This window comes from Acipenser ruthenus, chromosome 2, assembly GCF_902713425.1.
Source record: "Acipenser ruthenus chromosome 2, fAciRut3.2 maternal haplotype, whole genome shotgun sequence".
In the NCBI taxonomy this organism is placed as follows: domain Eukaryota; kingdom Metazoa; phylum Chordata; class Actinopteri; order Acipenseriformes; family Acipenseridae; genus Acipenser; species Acipenser ruthenus.
In genome coordinates this window covers 75555428-75572435 of record NC_081190.1, presented here as the reverse complement: position 1 = coordinate 75572435, position 17008 = coordinate 75555428, and positions in this window count along the sequence as shown.

Here is a 17008-nt window from a genome sequence, read left to right as displayed (position 1 = left end):
CTAAACAGTACACAATGAATTTCTTTAGAAAATATATTCTTTAGAAACACAGGGTAATGTTGCTGAAGCTGAATCACTGGGATCCATTACGACCCAACTTGACAAAGTTTTGAATTCAATCAGCTACAAGGAACCGGGCAAACATAGATAGACCGAAGGGCCTCCTCTCGTTCATAAATGTTCTTATGAGCCAAAAACTGGAACAGCCTGCTTAAATGTGCAAATTCACCAAGTCTGTACATTCTCTATGTTCAGTGCAACGCGGTATAAGCAAACGATAAAAACAAATACTAATAATAACATGAATCACATGAAAAAGGATATATATATATGTATATATTAAGTGCACAGCACTGATCGGCCATTCCAAGGCCACATTCTCCCCCCCCCCTTTGAAGTCCGGTGCCCAGCGGAAGGGACCACGATCCGGCTAGTAGGGACCCAAACGGCTTGCCAGGGGCGACCGACGCATAGGCCGGTAACCTGGACGGTGCAGCAGCAGGCAGTGGTGTGAGCCACGGGACCGGCGCAGCGACCTCTGAGAGTCCAGGGGGAACACAGCGGGAGGAAGGGGGAACGCCAGTGACGTCACACGACCGCGTCGTGACGTCCGAGATTTCAGGGGGAGCGGAGCAAGGGACCAGGTAAGCAACTGTGCCTGGTGGTGCCCCGACCTGGGCACGAGGTCGAGCACAGGGAGGTCCATGCACTCCGGCAGGGTGTCCACAAGCACAGGGCAAGGGACCGTGCCCGGCAGCACCGGACTGGTTTCCAGGGGTGGTGGTCGGGCCTGTGGTGGTGGTGACTCCCTCACCTCTTCTGGTTCCCAAGACGGCAGCTCCAGCCCCTCTGGCTCCCGAGACTGCAGCTCCACCCCCTCTGGCTCTTGGGTTGGCAACTCCACCCTTTCTGGCTCTCGGGACAGCTCCACCCCTTCTGGCTCTTGGGACAGCTGCTCCACCCTCTCTGGCTCTCGGGACGGCTGCTCTACCTCCCATTTCTGGAGCAGCAGGTCCAGTTCTGTAGGCTCCGGCTCCGGTAGCCCTAGCTCCAGTCTCCACATCCTGTTCTGCTCCACTTGAGCAGCGGTGTTTTTGTTGATCTTCTCGATCAATTCTTTAAAATCCATTGTTCTTTTTACTGGGTCGTAGGGGCGCCCACAGCTTCTGACACCACGTTGTGATAACTTGCCCCCACTTAGGTTCGTTGCCCCTTTACAAATAGACCCAACACACTGAAATTGGGGGTTCAGCGCTTCCTCGCACTTTTAATAATACAAACAGAAACAAAATACAAACCAAAAACAAACACCTAGCTCCTTCGGAGCGCTAACTAAAATTCAGGAACACCTTTCCTATAAAGTGGGACGGCTAAGCCGTTTCCCCACAACACAAAACCCACAGTATTGCCACCCTTGACAACTGCTTGGAAGCAGAGCACACCTTCCTGCTTCCTTCTAGACAGCAGCAATGAGCAGACTAGCTGCCTCTCTTAAATACCCTGCACCTGGTCCTAATTTAACAATAATTACCAGGTGCAGGGGATAATTAACAATAAACCAATTAACAAACAAATGTGCATTCTCACATGTTTTCATGCAGGGAGGATTAACCCCCTCCCTGCTGTGTTACAATATATATATATATATATATATATATATATATATATATATATATATATATCTGTATAGATATATATTGTAACAGCAGCGGGAATGTGAGACAGCAGGGAGGGGGTTAAAACCTCCCTGCGAGAGAATGCACCTTTTTGTTTGATTGTTTTGCTTTTGTTTAATTTAATTGTTTAATTGTTTTATTATTTAATTATCCCCTGCACCTGGGTAGTAATTAAGAATGGGAACCAGGTGCAGGGTATTTAAGAGGAATAGTCAGTTTACTCGGGGCTGCTAAGTAGAAGGAAGCAGATGAGGTGCTCTGCTTCTGAGCAGTCGTGGAAAGTAAGTGTTGGGTTTTTGTGTGTGTGTGCGACAGGTAAACGGCTTAGCCGTCCTGCGAGGTAGTCAGGGAATAACCTGTCTAGTGAGCGCTCCAAGATGGAGTTAGGTTTTGTTTTGTATTTGTTTTATTTTTGTGTTTATTAAAATATAGTGCAACCGTGCTTTAAAAAACGCCATTTCTCTGTCCTGGGTCGTAATTTTAAAGGGGCACAAACCCGAGTGGGTGCGATCGTGTTACAATATATATATATATATATATATATATATATATATATATATAATATATTATGTATAACTGACAATGGTCTTCAATTTTAAAAGAATAAAATGGCAGAGAAGTTACTAATAGAAGTGTTAAACTTCACCCTTAATAACATTAAGATGACAATATGGTTAAAATAAACACATCAATGTTTTACAAATCGGTCACACCTTCGTTTAAAATCCATTAATAAAATGTCAATAAATATGAATGGTTTGAGTAATTATAGTATTTATTAACTACGCCCTCTAGTCCCGCGGGCGGAACACGGAACTGCACGTAAATATTATATTTCATAACTCATTTTTAATATTATTACAAAAGCAAAAGAGAAAAAAAGCTGACTCGATATCAAAATCGTTGTTTTCCTACCGTCAAACAGCGAAGGAATTTTTCGAATCCGTCATTTCACCGCTGAGATATCCCATTCGCAATGTGTCTAGTACCCCCATGCATTCAAAACAAAAGCAATCGACTAGCTTGCGTTTTGCTGCTCTGGTCTTACAACTTTGATGACAGTGAGGTCTCCCTGATCACGTTGTAGGGGAGGTCACAAGCTTTCCATTCATACCTTTACTTTGTTTGTAGCCCAATCCATCACAGAGTAATCGATGTGCAAACAAACACGCCTACCTCTTGAATGAGATAAGGGGGGAAAAAAAGCCTTTCAAAGGCAAATGCATGTGGCAATGGATAGCATGTGAGGTGCCAGAAGATAACATCCCTTTTAGAACTTAGTGTATCAATTGACATAAAGATTTACACAATGTTTATTTTTGGAGAGGTTTGGGGACCCTTGGGCTTAGCTTTGTAAAAACTCCTGTAGAATTTGATCCCTTTGTTCAAACAGTTTTACCCAGTATAGTAGACATGTTGGTGAAGCACTGGAAAAAAATCTGGCTCTTTTCATATGCTACAAGTTGAAAAAATGACTATAGAACATAAAAAAATGAAAAGCGTTTGTTGTTTTTATGTATTTTTTCTGGATATCTCCTTCCAGTGTGGTACTGAGTAAGACTTTTATCACACCTGAGGTTTTAGTCTTGATGCCCAAGGGGTTACCTTGAATTCAAGCCCTGGACTATGCCTGTGCTGTCTATACTTTGGAAGATATTGTGATTTATTTAAGGGCACAGCCCCCCAGGCGGAAATTGTCTGTGAGGGGCTGGGGTTTTGATAGGTTAAACTAGAAAATGACACACTACAATGTGTAAAGCTTCATAAAGTAATTATAAGATTGCTTACATGGTAAATGTCTTAGTTAAATATTCGTATAACACTGTATTGCTATTGCATGTTGGTATTATTATGGATGTGCCGGATAACAAGTGCAAATGAGTATTTGTAACAAGTATGGTAATTTTTCAGTACGAGTAATACATAAGTAATGTTGCTGTTACTTTTGATTCGGAGAAAGAAAATAGGTAAAAAAAAAAATCACCATTGGCTCCAGTAGGACCGTGACGACTGTCAAGTCTAGAGATAGAGAGCCAATCCAGGAGGGAAGGAGGAGAGACCAGTCTGACACTGTGGAAATAAGAACTAACAACCTTTCTAAAAGAATATCATTTAACTTGGGAAGTTTAGCCCTTTTCAAGGGTAATCCTTTAGTTTGTGCATGTGCTCAATTGTGCAACAAATTATATATTTATTTTTCAAAGAAAGAAAAACCATTTTGTAAGTGTCTAAAAGTTTTAGCCTGCTATATATTTTTTTTACTTACAACATCTTTAAATTTAAACTACTTTCCTTGTTTTCATTACTTTTTTATTTGAGACCAGGTGTATGATGTAATAGTAATAGTACTGTACTCTACACAGACACCATCTCTCTGGGCACCCTTAGTTATTATTTTGGTGTTTATAACATTATAGATATGTTATAACATATCATTTTACTAAAGTGTTTCCCACAAATGGGTTGAGGTTCAAAAGTGCAATCTGCTTTCAGATGACATAAGAAAAAAATAGAGGTAGCAGCTGCTTGAAGAAAAAAAAAAAATAGGACCATGCGTGCAACAATTATTTGACAAGCATACAAAAATGTGAGTCATTAACAATGTGAAAACCAGCAAGAGACTGTGAGAGAGAAACTCACAGTGAATATCAAATAACTGATGATTCAGAATAAGCTTGTTGAAAATATAAAAGAGAGAGTGTCAAAAACAATAAATGTAAGTCAGGCAGTTATTGGGCATTTGGAACAAGCAGCAATGAAGTGATCAGGTTACATACAAGAGCTGGAACGCTGAGCACATTAAAACGAATGTGCATTTGTGAGTTTACTATGAATTATAATGAGAATGCCACTGCATGCATATCACAGTTATACAAGAATATTAACTTAATTATTGGCAATTACTACAGTAACTATTTACACAGTGATCTAGAATCACTAGTACCAGTTACTGTACCCCCAAAACATAATTTTGTTCCATTATATGTACCATTTTGTCCTTAAAGATTAATTTGCAAGCAGCTGTCGCCACTCATACTGTATGTTGTGTTTTGTCACCTGAGTTACTGTTAATTTTTGTTCCACAATCACAAGCTGTAAACTCTGGTGCAGTTAGATAGTAGCAGTTTTCTGCTACTATCTAGCACATGTCATAATGTTAATGTAGCCCTGTCTGATGGGCTCCACAATAGATACGCAAGACATCCTAGTTTAAACAGCACCGGGAAAGCATAGGACCTGTCAGTCAACAGCTCACTCACCAATGGAGGAGTTAGATGTAAAGGTCAGAGACTAGCCATAGTGATCCAATCTGAAAGATAGAATAGTGTTGGGGATTGATCTTAGCAAAAGGTTGTAGGAGGAGACAAGAGTGAGAGAGGGAGAGAATGGAAAAGAGAGAAAGGAAGATAACAAGCAGCATGAGTTTGGATTTGCTTACTTAGATTTTAAGCCAGAGTCTAAATTTTTTATGTTTTTCTATAGCTCGGTTTGTTATTGTATACAAACACTAGGTCTTGGGTGTAAAATAAGCCAATTGAGTTTGTAATGCAGTGCATTAGAGAACCCTCTGCCATTTTATTGTGCAGAGACAGTAAACTGATCGGTGTGTAATAAACCCTGTATTTGCTTGATGGACATTGTGTGAATCAATCACCGGATAGCACCCCAGACGACCAGGTACAGTTTGAGGCACCTCCGGCAATGTTGGATGCATCGTGTGAGAAAAATAAATATATAATAATAAAACCAGAGTTTTATTATTTAATCCGCCATGGGTGTAGCAGCTTGCATTGAGAGGGCCTGGCTGACTCAGATTGTGCAAGTATTGTTCCTATTTAGTTAGCAAAGGCTTTACATCAGTGATATCATTGTTCACAGCTCGCCACTAATATCAGCAACAGCTGGCACACAGAGAATGACATTCCTTTGACCAGGAGAGCAACCAACAGGAAAGGTTATTAGAACTACGATTTGCCTGGGACAATTCGAGGTTGATGGAGATTGCATGCAGGTGCTGTCCAGTGCCTTATTTTCCCTCCTGAGATTGCTACTACCCTTCGATCTGAAAATGTTCTTTGGTCAGTCTCAGCACGCCTTGTTCTCCTGGTGGAGCTAACAGTGCTATGGGAGGATTCATGGATGAGGCATACACTCTGCTATGTTGAGTTAGCCGCTGAGGTGGAGCAGCTGGGGTGGAAAGTCTGGGTTTATCCAGTAGAGGTGCGTTGTCGGAGATTCATTGCACACTCCATGACTGGGCTTCTCAGAGGTACTGGAATATGTGGACAGGAGTTGTAGCGTATAGGGAATGCTCTATCTGAGGAGGCAGATAGAAGTAGCAACTGGCTGTGGTTGAGAAAGAAAGAGGCAGATTGGGAACCGCAAAAAATAGGTGATAGAGGAAGTTAACATCAATGAAAGGGAATGCTTGGTAATGTAGGACGTTAACATCAATGTAAAGTACTGGATAGCTAAGGCAAGGAAACTGGGCTGAGGGAGGTGGTGCTGGGTCACCAGCATCACTGTCAAGCCTTACTGTGGGCTAATCGACGAAACACCGACAGGAGGTGCCCATCGCCCTTGCGATTCCCCATTCCAGACACGTACCATGCTGAGATACTATGAAGGCTGCACTTTGGTTGATCCCTGGAGCCAGCATCTCTGCCATTGTGTTTGCTGATGCACCAGGTAGGCCACAAATAGGTAGGCCACAAATTTAAGCAGTTCAAGTCCAGTGACTAACCTGAAATGGTACAAAGGTAAGCGGTAAACTGCCAGAGGTTAAAAAAAAGTTTAGGTTACCAAAAACTGAAAAATAATGTACATTTCAGAGTTATATAAAAAGGCCTTTTTCAGGGAACAAGTAATGGGTTAACAACTTACAGCTGTTCTGCAGCAATGGAAGTAAATTAAGCCTTGAAACTTGATGCTAACAATTCCTACAGGTGTCCCAACTTTTGTTGATGACTTACAAACCTTCTGTCTGTATAAAAGCAGTGTTGGAACAGACTGTGTTACTACACCCTCTTAAGCATTATTTGGACAGTATTGTACTGCAGGAAGTAGTATATTGCTCTCATAATGGCGAGAAAAAGGCAATTAACAAAGGAAGACAGACAGACCATTATAACCCTTAAAAGTGTAGGTCTTTCCTTTAGAGAAATTACAAAGAAAGCCAAGGTGTCGGTGAGTACAGTTTCCTACACCATCAAAAGGCACTTGGAAACTGGAGGAAACTCTGACAGGAAGAGGTCTGGCAGACCCAAAGCCACAACAGAATCAGAAGACAAGTTTCTGAGAGTCAACAGCTTGCGTGATAGGCGGCTCACAGGACAACAGCTTCAAGCACAGCTTAACACTGGACGAAGTAAGCAAGTCTCAGTTTCAACTGTGAAGAGAAGACTTCGAGTTGCAGGTTTGACAGGTCGAGTGACAGTAAGAAAGCCATTGCTAAGATGGCAAAATAAGAAAAAGAGGCTTGCCTGGGCCATGAAGCACCGCCAGTGGACTACTGAAGACTGGAAGAAGGTCTTATGGATCGATGATCAAAATTTGAAATCTTCGGTTCATCACGCAGGGTTTTTGTACGCCGTCGAGTAGGCGAAAGGATGGTTCCTCGGTGTGTGACACCAACTGTCAAACATGGAGGAGGAAACGTGATGGTCTGGGGCTCTTTTGCTGGATCCAGAGTTGGCGACTTGCTCAGAGTGAGTGGAACCCTGAACCAAAACTGCTACCACAGCATTTTGCAGCGCCATGCAATAACCTCTGGTATACGCCTAGGTGGTCAGGGGTTCATTCTACAGCAAGATAATGACCCAAAACATACCTCCAGGCTATGTCAGAACTACCTTAGAAGAAAAGAACAAGACGGTAGGCTTCAAATCATGGAATGGCCAGCAGAGTCTCCAGACTTAAACCCCATCGAGCTGGTTTGGGATGAACTGGACAGAAGGGTGAAAGCAAAGCAACCTACAAGTGCAACACATTTGTGGTAACTTCTGCAACAGTGTTGGGAAGAACTTTCCGAACAATATTTGATTTCCATTGTAGAAAGAATGCCACGAGTGTGTTCGGCTATTATATCTGCAAAAAGTGGCTACTTTGATGAGTCAAAAATTTAGATTCAATTTTGTTAAACAAAATGATTCCATGATTTCTTTTTTATCTCCAATTGTTTATTTGTTCTATGCTTTAATTTCAGAGTACATTGAGACATTAAACTGTGTACATTTCAATAAAAACTGGAAAAATTGAGGTGTTCTAAAACTTTTGACTGGTAGTGTGTGTGTGTGTATATATATATATATATATATATATATATATATATATATATATATATATATATATATATATATATATATATATATAAAAATAGGTTTCAAAGCTGTTTTATTTTATTGGCTAGGGGGACCCCATATGCATACCACACCCTAGTAATACCCTCACAAGCATCTAATACAAACTATTACACATGGAAAGAAACATACAACTAACCACAATGTATTCAAACTTCCTATGTTTTAAGATCATAATACTTAGACACTTCTCAGACTGAGAAACTATCCTTTTTACTGTCTAATTTGGAGAAAATTACCGATAGTTTTAAAAATGGCTTTTTAAAGATGAACATAGACTTAAAGAGCTGCTTAAGAGATTGGAATCTCAATAGTATATATAATCTTTTCATAACTCAAATAGAGTAACAAGCAAATTATTGCGGGTCTGTGAATAGAGATTATAGTATAACACTTTAATTTAATGATCTGTATGAATAATTAATAAATATCCCCATAATTAAAAAATAAGTTGTTAGGCCTGTACATTAAATCATGATACCAGCTCTCCAGAAAACTCCTGTCAGTGCAAATATTTAATCAAAGAGTACAATAGGCTTTTCTGGATGGTCAGTTTAACTTAATGTAGACAACCAAAAGAAGGTCACAAAATATTTTACAAAAACAGGCAACTGTCTTCTTTTTATTAATCTTACTTTGCAGTTTACCCGAGCTTTACAAATCTAATTGTATGCCCAGTGGCAGAAGGGAAACTAGATTTAAGCTTTTATGTTCATAAATGCCAACCTTCATTTAAATACATTCTCCAATCACTAACATAATGTAAGGCACTAACATAATGCACTACAAATACATCAGGAATGTACACATCCCTAGCAATTAATTATGATGGCTAACTGTGAAAAGTATATTGCTTTTGTTTTGAGTATACAGTGCACTCCATTTATAAGAATCACTGATATAAGAATCAACCACATATAGTGGCTCTCAAAAGTATTCACCCCCCTTGGACTTTTCCACATTTTATTGTGTTACAACATGGAATCAAAATTGATTTAATTAGGTGTTTTTGCCACTGATCAACACAAAAAAGTCCATAATGTCAAAGTGAAAAATAAAATCTACAAATTGTTCTAAATTACTTACAAATACAAAACAGAAAATAATTGATTGCATAAGTATTCACCCCCTTGAGTCAATATTTGGTAGAGGCACCTTTGGCAGCAATTACAGCCATTAGTCTATTTGGATAAGTCTCTACCAGCTTTGCACATCTGGACACTGCAATTTTTGCCTATTCTTCTTTGCAAAATTGCTCAAGCTCCGTCAAGTTGGATGGGGACCTTTGGTGAACAGCAATTTTCAACTCTTTCCACATATTCTCAATTGGATTGAGGTTTGGGCTTTGACTGGGCCACTCCAGGACATTGAACTTTTTGTTATTAAGCCACTCCAGTGTGACTTTGGCTGTATGTTTGTGGTCATTGTCCTGCTGGAACATGAATCTTCTCCCAAGTCCCAGGTCTCTTGCAGACTTCAGCAGGTTTTCCTCCAGGATTTCTCTGTACTTTGCTGCATCCATTTTACCCTCTATCTTCACGAGCTTTCCAGGCCCTGATGCAGAGAAGCATCCCCATAGCATGATGCTGCCACCACCATGCTTCACGGTAGGGATGGTGTTCTCAGGATGATGTGCGGTGTTAGGCTTGTGCCAAACATAGCGCTTAGCGTTGAGGCCAAAAAGCTCTATTTTGGAGAATCTTCTTCCACTTGGTCTCAGAGTCTACCACATGCCTTCTGGCAAACTCTAGCCGAGATTTGATGTGAGTTTTTTTCGACAATGGCTTTCTTTTTGCCACTCTCCCATAAAGCCCAGTTTTGTGAAGCACCCGGGCTATTGTTGCCGTATGCACAGTGTCTCCCAGCTCAGCCGTGGAAGACTATAACTCCTTTAGAGTTGCCATAGGCCTCTTGGTGGCCTCCCTGACTAGAGCCCTTCTCGCCCGGATACTCAATTTTTGAGGACGGCCTGTTCTAGACAGATTCACAGCTGTGCCATATTCTCTCCATTTCTTAATAATGGACTTTACTGTGCTCCGGGGGATATTCAATTATTAAAGACAATTGGTTGCACCAGAGCTTATTTAGGTGTGTCATAGCAAAGGGGGTGAATACTTATGCAATCAATTATTTTTATATTTGTAATTAATTTAGAGCAATTTGTAGATTTTATTTTTCACTTTGACATTATGGACTTTTTTTGTGTTGATCAGTGGCAAAAACTCCCAATTAAATCCATTTGATTCCATGTTGTAACACAATAAAATGTGGAAAAGTCCAAGGGGGGTGAATACTTTTGAGAGCCACTGTATAGTGATCAAAAATAATTCCTATACTAACCATGCTAAAATACTCCACTTGTAAGAATCAGGCAATCCGCTTATAAGAATAATTTTGGGGGAAAATGACTGCATGTAATATGGTACTGTATCAAGTGCAATGATGTGTACAGCCAATAAAGCTGTTTTTGAATTTTAAATTGATCACATCTGACGTGATTAGACACATACACATGTGGATCGTGCAATGACGCAGGAAACTGTATTGTTTGTAATCAGACAGTGAGTGTGCCAATGCATTGTGTAGGTATGTTTTGTTGTGTTCTCTGTAAGTGAAAACTTGTTTCAATAAAGTGAATACACATTCATTGAATACATGCTGAGTACAGCAGTGTTAGTTGTGTGATATGCATGTAGAGGGAGTGGGATTGTCGCGGGGTGAGGGGGGAATTGCAGAGCTTTGCATCTCCGCTTAATGAAAAACCTGAGATTTGCATCTCAACAGAAAACAAGTAAGCCACAGATGCTTAACCCTTTGCGGTCCATTGTCGGACTGGGTCCGACATTGCAATTATTCCTCACAGGTCCTTTGTCGGACTGGGTCCGACATCATTATAGCAACGCAATAAACGGGTGTTTAGTCGTTTTTTCTCCGGAAAAAGCCGAGAAAACCATTCAATTGCCGAGTGGTAGCGACAGGAGCCGAGACAAGTCGGAAAAAAAAAAAAAAAAAAAAAAAGGCGTATTTCATGAATAGTCATACATGGTATCAGGTATCAGATAATGGGCGTCCATAATAAACAAGCTGGCTAAGTGCGTCAGCGCACTGAGACTATCATGGACATTTGCAGAGCTTTTTTCAGATGTTATAGTAATAAAATAATGACTTTGATCGCATTATTGAGGAGTTTGGTGATAAAACGAGTGATCTGGAGATGATCGATCGGTATGTACGACTATTATTATTATTATTATTTATTTCTTACACAGCTGAACGCTATAGCAAACAAAAGGCTGGGGAGGGGCTGGAGATGCCTAGTGTGTGCTTTGTTGATATGCAGGGCCATTTAAACCCGTTTGACTGTGAAAAAAAATACTTTTAAACAGCGCGTATAAAATTAACTGCGCGTGTGAAAATTAATTATTCCTGGCGTGCCTGACGCGCGATTAATAAATGGACCGCAAAGGGTTAAATGCAGTGGTAGTCCTGACAGTTAAATACGTACTGTAATGTCATTTTAATTCAAAGGCCAACACCGTACACCGCACGGCAGTTAAAGTGTTGGTTTTATTTCTTTTACACTGCGGTGGGGAAACAAATGCTAATAAAACAAAACAAACAAAATAAACACTGAATAAACAATACTTAGTGTGGTCTCTGTCTGATGTCAGGACTGATAAGCCGTTTACCCAGCTAAACCAGTACAAATCAAAACAGTTCATACGTTACCCCCGGAGCTACACATATACTGTGACTACTTTACTTATTTGGAACAAACAGATCTCTTACTCAATCTTTGGTTTTGGTTAATTTATCTTACTTCTGCTCCGCAATGGACGCACGCTTCCACTTCCTTACTCCTCTATATCTCCATCACAAAGCTATCGGCTAATCCCTTTTTATCGAGGTGTCATTAACTTTAACACACGGTTAATCAATTGACCATTATCCTTAATTCGTTAAGGAAACAACTATGGATTTTCTGGAAGCGTGCATACATGCGGGAACTCATGACATCTAGTGGTCAGCCCATTACACTGCAGGGAACAAAGCTTTTATTCTCAAACTAACATACTGATTCTGCTGCACTTCATCACAGTAATCATATCGGTCCGCTTTTAAGAATCAACCGCTTATAAGAATCAAATCATCCAGGGCGGATGTGATTATTATAAATGGAGTGCACTGTAATACTAAAGACTAAAGATGGACTTGTCAATACCATACAAAAAAAATGACAAAATCAATGGATCATTTAAGACAGACCTAATGAATTACTTACGTTTCTAATGTAACTTATGTTTCTTCAGTTATATTTTGTATAATATTGATGGACTATTAACCTTGGCCATATATTATGAACAGAAAAAAAATAACTAAAAGCAAGAGGGAACAGCAGAACAGGTACAGTGAATTATGTTAAGTGTTCCACATTTCCAGTTTATTCCGAATTTTACCGGAACATTACAGGATTTTTTTTTTTTAACTGGACGTCGGTTTTTACTGATTTATACCTGATTTTTGTCTATTATGCAATATTTTCTCTGTACTATTTTCTTGGAAACATACAATATTTTAATGAAAATGCTGTTCTATTTTGACATTGTAATAAGCAGCCCTACACTGTATACTTCGTGCAACAGTACCGTCTGTTCATAAGCTAAAACACTGCCTAAAGCTGACAATCTTAATCACAAATATTTGACAGAAAATTGTGATGCTTTAGTTGGTAAACTTATATGGAACACATTGATGGAAATGTCCAGTGTGATTTTTGACGTGTCTCCCGATGGCTTGCACTGCCCAGTTCTGTCAATTTTCTTTTCTTTTTATGATTTCAAGGCGAACCTGGCTTCTTTTGTGCTGATGTCATGTTCATACCTTCTATTATTTCCACATGTAAAGTGTGTATACTGAGATTTTATAAAAACCGAAAACGTGGAACACTAAGTGTGTTGAATAATAATGCATTAGTGCACCATGCAGTTGAGAATAAACAGTCCCACATAGTGAATTCCTATAGCAAATCGCTAAAGATCTGGTCAGACCCCCAACACATGGTAGAATATGATGCAGAGGAATTAAAATTCACTTTCTAACCCCCATCCATTTTTGACAATAAAATGTCCACATATGTTTGGGCAGATGATGGTGGTATGGATTTGTTACAGTGGTTTTAAGATTAGTATATTGGATTTCCTCATCTTCACAAATGTACTACTTTAACGTTTTTTGTTTTTTTGTATATATAAAACAGTTTACATAGCTAAATCTGTTTCTGCAATTTCACCATCAAATTTCCCTGCAGTTTAATTTCAAAATACAACAAGCAAACTGAATCTCACATCACATCACATATTCTGCTGCCAATGATTTTCAAAAAGTGTAAATTATTTGTTTTCTTAATATGATAATAAAAGGTGAACTGATGATTTTAGCAGTCTTTACATAGCTCAGTACCTACTTTAGTTAATTAGGTTAATTATTATTCAGTTTTATGATCTCAGCTTTTCAAAACAAATTATGTTATAAACAGCACCAAATATACAAAACTCCACCATCACCTAATCAGCTCACCTAATGAGCAAAAGTACAATACAATATATGGTTCTTAATTAATCATGGAATTATGTCAATCAGCTCTTTTCTAAAAAAATAAATAAAAATAATCTGTGTATCAAGAAATGTATATATATATATATATATATATATATATATATATATATATATATATATATATATATATATATAGTTGCCTAATCATTTTCTTGATAGTTCACAGAAACAATTATACATTTGAGAAAAGTTCAAAGCAGTGGTTAGCTGTGTAAACGGCTATATCTGACTATAGAAAATGGGTATATGACAATGTTTTCATTAGATTAACAGTGTAAAACATAAAGGAAACAAGACATCATCTTTAACTTCAGGGCTGTTAGCCTCATTTTTGCAGGCATATTTTCAAAATATACCTTTTATTTCCTTCCAAATTAAAACCACTAAATACCTTCCAACAATGAGGAAATACTGTAAGTAGATGGAAAATATTGTATTTTGATAACAGCTTATTTTAATTACTTCACAAACCCTGCTGGAATTTTAATGCTGAGCATTCCAACATCTTACAGGTGTTTAACTTGCAAAATAAAAAAAAATAATGTTTTACTTGAGTAAATGGAATTTTCTCATTACAGACAGATAGCCACAGACATTTTCTGCATGCACCACAACCACATAAGGTAGAGTTTAATCATGTTGCACTATATAAGATTACCTGAGCTTATGAACTGTGGCTATCCACCACCTAATAGAAAATAGAGGATTCCTATGGAGTCATGGGCCAAAACCATTTAAATAAGGTAAAACTGCTGATGCGTTCTATTTACCTTGCGGTAATGGATTTGTTTGCAGCTGAAAGCCCCTATTCTCTGAGGAATATTGGGGCTTAACTCCACTTGCTTTTTGCTGCACTGGTCATTTATTCTGATTAGGAGGACAAATGTATCTTACACACAGCTATCCTCAGAATAATTGCTTGTGTTCCTCGATCACTGGTGGGGATCCAGACCTGTGTAGTCACATTTTTTAGCTATGATGTTTAAAAGTGATTGCACCTGTATATATACAGACATTTGTTTTAATGTGTTTACACTGCAACAAAAATGAATCAATTATGGGGTACCAGTGTTCTTTCTGTTGAAATTGAATGTCTGGCTTTCTACTGACATTTTAAGATACATTGTAAAATAGATTTAATCATTTATTCAGGAGGGTAAGAAGGTCAAACTAGGCAAACATATTACCTTGTTGAGAACTATTGGCAATAAAGTGTACTGTATTTGACCTCATGATCTAAAACCTCCCAAAATTAGAAATGACCAAAAGGTTAATTCTGTAGCAGTACAAGCTCTAATGTATTGTTTAAATAGAGGCTAGTAATCTATAGGGTCCTATTACAGAGGTTAAGGTCACACCAGTATTTAGTTGATTGAATTAACAACTTTTTTTCTTGTGCTTAATTATTTATGTAGGAACAAAACTGCATATCTTCTAAAATATATTCAAAGCATGTGTACAAAACTGAAAAGGAAAACAACAAATTCATTACAATAAATATCTTTATTAATTATTTAAAGACTGACAACTTTAGGGAAGGTTAAGACTTACACAAGCAGAACAAATCAGCTAAAGATGTCTACTTTTCTTAGTATATTGTCTGTAACTGAATTTAGCAAGAACATGAAGTGGGTGAGAAGAGACAAACTGTAGGAAGTTGAGAAACATTTTAGCAGAAATACCACTAAACCGATTTAGTTAGAAAAATTGTTTTTAAATGAAAATGTAGCTTCTTAGTAGAACACTATTAGTCTCATCTCAAGTCCTTGTGGACAATAGACCAAAGCGTGCAAATAGTGAACATGGGTACATTACTAGACTCTCAGAGGGCAAAAGGACACAGCATTGAGAATGAAAACAAGAGACTGATGTTGCAGATGGCTGATTACTGAGGTTGGGGTTTAGACGCATTGGCATGATGCTGAACGGATATTCCTGACCTTGAGTAGAGTTTTTCAATTGCTTGTAGTGATCTCTATGTTTAATACAAATAAATCAATAAACAAATGAATAAATACTTATAAGGCAACCATGCCTGCCAAATATGAAAGCACCAATTACGTTAACAAAATCCTTATTTAAGTTATCATATTAGTGTGGACATGGCAAGTCAAAGCAATGAGTCAGTCTCTATTTTACCCTTAGGGCTATAAGAATAAGGGATAAATACTGTATTTGTATGCATATGTTGACTGTGCTAAATGGCCACTGTAGTGTATGATTCATGTCCATGTATATTATACAAGATTACTTTTTTTTTTTTTTTTTACACAGCTAAAGCAGCAACAGAAGATGTGGATTTGGACCACTGATCTGTCAGTACATAGAAATTACTGAATGTCAGATTATTTTTTATGGTTACTGGATAGTCCAGCCTTTGAGGCTAAGATGGCAATACTTTGCATGTGCATGTGCATGCACATGGTAGTGATGTGTATAATGTTTGAGAACATATTGCCTGCACAGCTGACATCTACAGTAGCTGTGAGATTGTCCAATGGAAAATCATTTAATTCATCCTTCACAAACTTTGCTCTGGGATACAAATGTTCCTCTCTTTTCTCCATCAAAAATGCTGCCACCCTTGCCTGGGGATCTTGCCTGAGGTCTAGCATCGGTCTCCTTTATTTCTAGATATTACTGCTTTGGCTATTAAGTCAAATTAAGACTTATAGAGGAGCATATATCATAGGAGGCTGTGTGGTCCAGTGGTTAAAGAAACTGGCTTGTAACCAGAAGGTCCCCGGTTCAAATCCCACCTCAGCAACTGACTCATTGTGTGACCCTGAGCAAGTCACTTAACTCCATACATTTTTTAATTGAAGAAAGCTAATTTGAAACTGGATTCACAGCAATCTGGGAATGTAGTTGGTATTTATTGTCCTTGACATGGATGCCATTCAAAACATGCTGTACTCAGAATTAACTTTTTTTTTTTTTTTTTTATGAGAGCACTAAGTCAGTAGAACTCAATTGAATTGAGCTCTATAGAAAATATATATATATAATTTTGACTAATTAAAGAGCAACTTAATTTTGACTAATTAAAGAGCAACTTCTGTTTAGAAGTCTCTTGTGTATTGCAGAAGATCTGTGCCAAATAAATTTTGTGTTTCATGCTTGATAGTTCAGATTTATTTACTGACCCTTAGTTCAAATCCTAAGCATGTGGTTGCTAAAATTGAACGAATATTAAATGCTTGTATACAGTAGGCTACCTCTTTTAGTGATGACATTAAGAACAATTCGTCATTAGGCTGTGAATGAGAAAGGCTTTCCAAATTAATGCATTTCTGAACTAGTTACAAGAGTTAATTTTGTATCAGGCCTTGGTAAGATTATTATTACTAAATACCT